Consider the following 5,952-nt stretch of genomic DNA (forward strand, 5'->3'; position numbering starts at 1 on the left):
ATTGTTGGGTCAAACCTGAAGATCCAATCCCGGGCGAAGGTCATAAATGTGCTCCATGAACTTCATCACGTATAGTCCGCAGTCAAACCTGAAACAGAGTAAGGAATGGGTTAGGGATGTTGGACTGAGAAATGATATGAAGTATAAGGATGGAGCCGTAACGTGTTGGTTTGCCGAGGGCACCACGATGCACTTTCAAGGGGAAACTGGCATATGTTCTGCTTGTACCGGGGTCCAAAACCAAACAACAGAGCCTCATGAATTCTGCGCACCTACATGGAGTCAAACCAACAAAAAGGGATTACCATCTTATCTGCTGCCTTATAAACAAACATGTATACAGATTACATTAGTTGGACAAACACAGGACTTATGTTGTCAGACAAAAGTAGGCCCGTATAAGTTTCCATGACACTGAAGAGGTACACATAAATGTGAAACAATACTACTTTGTGATGGGTGAGTGGATGACTGCTGACAAACTAACTACTACTCTTGTAATCGCCTTACGCCCAGCAGTTTGTTGTTCATCCGGCAAACTGTCGTATATAAACAGTTTCGAGGCGGTCATGTCTATGATGCACAGGAACCAATGCTCACAACGATGGTTCATTGGGACACAAATCTGCAAGGCACCAACGCAACAAACAAAACATGTCCTGATTACACCATGCACACAAATTGCATGCGGAAAAGTCTCAAGTCTGCTGTAACTCAACAACCATCCAACAAGCACAACAAATGGCATACGCATACCTTGCTGCAGGCATACACAGGTCCGCCAAACGAGGCGTCCGTCAGGTAGTCGGTGTACACTGTCTCGGCAGCCACATTGATCGACAAAACCAGGTGCTATTCACCGCAACAAATTGTCAGTAAATGATACGCACACATGCATAATGCGCACACGTGAAGGCTGACTTCGTCCACCCGTACGTGGAAAACAATTGAGTGCGCAAATGAATGTGTTGGGGAAGGATTACTTGGGTGTGACGGATGTTGAAGACGAACTTCAACTTCGTGGTAAAGTAAACCGAAAACTTTTTAATGCATATATTGAAGACCTGCGGTCCGTATAAGCAAACTTATGGTAACACAGCCCAAAGACTGGCATATGCGTACCTGGACAACCGCAGGGAGAAACCATGTTGCTGCCGTGGCAAATGGGTTGAGTCGCCGAAATCGACAAGTTAGCCAAGCAGCAAAACAGTTGATGACCTGAAGCACAGCAGTAGTGATATAATTTAAATTTTTAGTAAAATGCAGACGTAGTGGGTGCAATTTATTCGAAGCACCGAAGTGCATGTAATGACCGTGATACCTCCGAACTTATCCAAATTCCGGGAGAAAGACTCATTAGATGCTCTCGACATGCAATCTGACCCAACATGAGGAGCAGCGTTTCACTGCATCTTACAATGCGAACCCGTGAGCATGTGTAGGTATGAAAACAACGGTATACCAAAAAAATAATAGTACTTTGCATATGCCGGTTGTGGAAGATGAAGTCAACAACCTGGGCAAATGTGTGAAGTGGTAAGTATCCGCAGTCCACTCCATTGTTGTCCTACCATTGGATCGCCACATGACAGCGTTGGAGACGAGAACAAGTCAGACAGGGGTTACTGTGAAGCATTTAGTCGACAAACAAATGTACACATACAAATACCCATCACTCACTCCTGCGTTGAATATTTGGTTAAGCGCTGAAGTGTCTGGTTGCGAGGGTGGACTCAAGCCACGAAACTTACCCTACACATTATGAAGCTATTAGCAAAATGAACGTCATCTGTCACACACACAACTGCTTGCACATCATACTTATGCTTTACACCGAGGGGGATAAGAATTTGGGTACATGTCAAGAACACTAACGTAAGCACGCACGAGACAGTATACAACAGCCACCTTTTATCGACGCCGCGCTGATGTCTGTAGCTTGCCTTTCAGCTTGCAGCTTGCTGACCTTTTCAAACCTTTACACTTTTTCATTACATCGGGCCCAAGTTTTTTTGATGCTGTGGACGACATTTGAGAGTTCTCCCTCGACGCAATAGGAACCAGAGCAATTGCATCACTTGCTGCAGCTGATGAGGGCCACAGTGCTTTCATGCACCGAGGTTTCTTACGTCTGCTCACCTTCACATTAGTATCCTTTATCGGGGAGGTTACATCATTTGATTGGCCACTGTCGGAATCTCGAATGTGTAAAGGGTTCAGCCTATGTCCAGAGTCCTGCACATCTGCATACTGAGGCTGGTATCCGCCACCGGACGACGACACCTGAACAACCGAACTCGCCTTCATTTTGGCCAGATTCGCGTCTCGGTTGGCACGCCCGCGACTGGTCTCGGCACCCTTTGGTGGGAGGAGGTGCACATCACCTCTGCGTCGGCCCATAACTGTAGTGTGGTCATCTGCTACACAAGTCCTTTCGTCCCCTCTCACTAATGCTTCCCTCACCAAATCCAACGACCGCTTCATGCTGCTCATCGTTTCCCTTACAGCTATTAGGTGCGCTTTCAACTCGTCGTTGCTTTTCTCAAGAAAACTGAGTCTACGGTCAACCGACGAAGGAGGTTCAACCGGGCGTGAACATTCTCCCCGTTCACGATGTGTCTTCACAGTCACATTTACCTACCACAAATCAAATTCATCCATCGCCACACGGTGGATTAACATAACAGTTGCATAACTCTAATCCAGTACCTCCAAACTTATTAACCAACAAAAACAAACATAGCGTCTGCTTACCGGGTAATTCGTCTGGCCGTGAATGTAGCCCGCAGACTTCAACCTTGAGATGCCGGCATCAATGTCAGCCTGCCACCACCGCCTAATCCATGGGATTCCACCATCGTCATTGCACTGCAAACGATCATCTCCCAAACCAAACCGGCCAAAGTACGTTATCTACAAACATGGACGCATCAGTTTTAATCATTACTTCCCCAATTTATTTAAATTTTTTAGTACTACTTCTTTTGGGAAGTGCTTCAGCAATTCCCATGCTGGAATATAGTTCATGACGCCGACATAAGTCGTACCACTCACCACAAGAAACGTCACACATCCGGACACCTCGCGGACTGCTAAAGCTTGTGCTGTCCTCGCCCCAAACACGATCTTATCAAATACAAATGCGCTCCAGTCATACTCTGCCAATTCGCCAGCACGCGCAACAAACAGCGCAAACTCCCTATAGAAAGTGTCACTTTCCCCAGGGCACAGCAGGTAGTACATCAAAAGTACAAAGAATTTAACCCTAAATTCTGTGCCGCACGTTTCCAGATTCTGAAGGCTTCGATGCACTTCAAAATACACAATGCATCCTTCTGTAACTGGGATGTGGAGTTGCTCTTCAACTGCTGCACTAATACCTGTGGTACGTAGACCATTGCATATGTCTCTGCTTCCTTGCGGGAGGCCAAAACATGCCGCAACATCTGATGCGGTGACTGGCACAATCTGGCCCTCAACACTCACACAACCAATATCGGTGTTGAAACTGTTAATAATCCAGGACAACATTTGTGGATCCAGCGTTATCGGCATAACTTCAAGAATGCCTGTGAAACCACAGCCACATACAACTTCTCTCTGCTCCCTTGTCAGCCAATCAATCATTTCCTTCACATTCAGCATATTTGTTGGACTAGTCAACGTACATCCCTGCAACAATCCAAGACTCACGAAATTAGTAAATGCAAACTGGCGACATATGCTTCTTTTGTAAACTTATGCATAAACTGCAAACAGTGGGGCGTTTTTTGAACCTTCACTCACCTTCAGTGCCAGCCCTGCACTACGTTGGCCCTGTGACGAACGAGTACTGCGGTTGCTTGAAATTCCCCCCATCGGACTACACCTCAACAAGTAGGCAAGATCCGTTGACAAAGCAGCGCCACCTGCGACAGTAGCTGCGCAATTTTTCCCCTCTGTGCAAGGTATTGGAGTTGTGGATGAACTGGAGTAAAGTGACAGGAGCACCTTCCAGTCCATAGTCCCATCTTCGTCGTCCCTGCGTTTTACGGTTGCACCGCCGGACAACATCCATGAGATGCAAGCCGCAATTGGGAAAATATGCTCTAACGAACACAACGCCTCCACATCCACAAACATTTGCTTCCCCTACACAGCAAACCCCAGAAGAACGACGGTACCAAACAATATATGCAGGGGTGTGGTTTATGGGTTGCCTGCTAAGTTAGTGATGTGGCTTGAAAACAGTTTTGCTGCTCTAACTGTTGCTTTCGAACCCATTTATTATATGCACATACATATATATATATATACGTGTGTCTATGGCTTTATATATACATTTATATGTCCTACTTTTGTCGTCGCCTGTGCACAATCCAAAATTTTGTTGTTCAATACCTATCCGGACCAATAAACAAATAACAAAGTTTTCGTGGCCCGCGACTGGCCCTGTGCTACCAACAAACGATAAAGTAGTTGCCGCATGGTACTGTTAACTATTTCCAACTTTAGCGTGTCCGTTTCTCACACACAAAACTTTAGGCATGAAAGAAGGCGCGGTTTACCTACATGATTACTGCATGTCTTTATTGTGGTTAAGCCGGACAACTGTGGTGGCTGTAAATTCCCCCTCATTTATGGTGATCACCATTGATTTGTGTATCAGCATTTACTACAACTATTTACAGCGCTTATGGTAAGCATGTGCACATGCGTGAAAAGTGAAAATGAAATTATGCAAGCAACTATTCTAAAAATTTCAAATACTTACATGCTTACTGGGCTTCCAACAAAGCAAACAACGGTGCACAACAAGAGGACCTCTGCAAGAACAATTGCACTGTTTTGTGTCCGGTTGGAGGGATGAAGTCAAAGACGGTGTAATTGGACTGCACACTCCTTACGTCAATGCTTCTTTTAGAAGAAACCTGACCCCCACCACGCGTTTTTGGCCAGCACGGTGTGGGCCCGTGCCAGCTGTCATCGCTTTTCCCGCCAGTTGCATACCGTCTTTTAATTTTCCCTCCATTTACTGCAAAGGTTTCCCGCCTGTTTCCCGTCCGGGTCTTTCCTTTGTTCCAATTATATGGTACCCGGTTCTTGGCGATGGCGTCGGCAGTTCGCTTCAAATATGGCACGCGACATATTCAACTCCGGCTTCCAATAACGACCGGGTATTCGGATCACAAAGTGTTACATTTACTTTTAAATTACATATGCATGTCATTGTTTTTACTGCTTGCACCTTACATTCCTGCCACTATCTGCCCATCAACATAACATATCACAGTATAGTAAATTTGTTATACCAAATGTGTTATTCATATTATTGTATTAGTTGTTACAGCACTTGTCTCATTTTTTTAACGTATACATTAATGCAAGTTTCAATCTTATTACGTGTCCTTTACCAGAAAATAGATTTCATCGTATTCACGTTCATACTAAATTCAAAATAAATAAATTGTTCAACAAAATACTACCTCTTTATGACTTTCCTCCATTACAACAACACAGTACCTTTTTTTGCATACATAAGTTTTTCCCCATAAAATAAACATAAACCAATTTCAACACCAATAAAACAGTAGCTCTTAAAAGGCTTTCCAGCATCGATACAATAGAGTACCCATTTGTCAAAAACAAATATAGTTATTGGCTAAAACTAATCCATTATTCAATAAACCACCAGCTAATTGTGCCTTCCCTTCATAATTTATCTATTTTCATAACTTATTTTATTAGTAGGACAAAATGACAATAACATTAGGTTTAACAGCATATTACCGTTTACGCCAAAATTGACGTACGCGAATGTAACCTATAACAAGAATTTACTCTGAAAACCAATGAAAATTTTTAATTCGAAACCACAACTGTGAAGATGATCGGTCTAAAAGGGAAAATAATACCGTATATGTATAGTACTCGCATCGCACGTTCCAAATGCTACAGTGCTACTTTTGCAAA

This window comes from Coffea arabica, chromosome 5c (assembly GCF_036785885.1).
Source record: "Coffea arabica cultivar ET-39 chromosome 5c, Coffea Arabica ET-39 HiFi, whole genome shotgun sequence".
Lineage (NCBI taxonomy): Eukaryota > Viridiplantae > Streptophyta > Magnoliopsida > Gentianales > Rubiaceae > Coffea > Coffea arabica.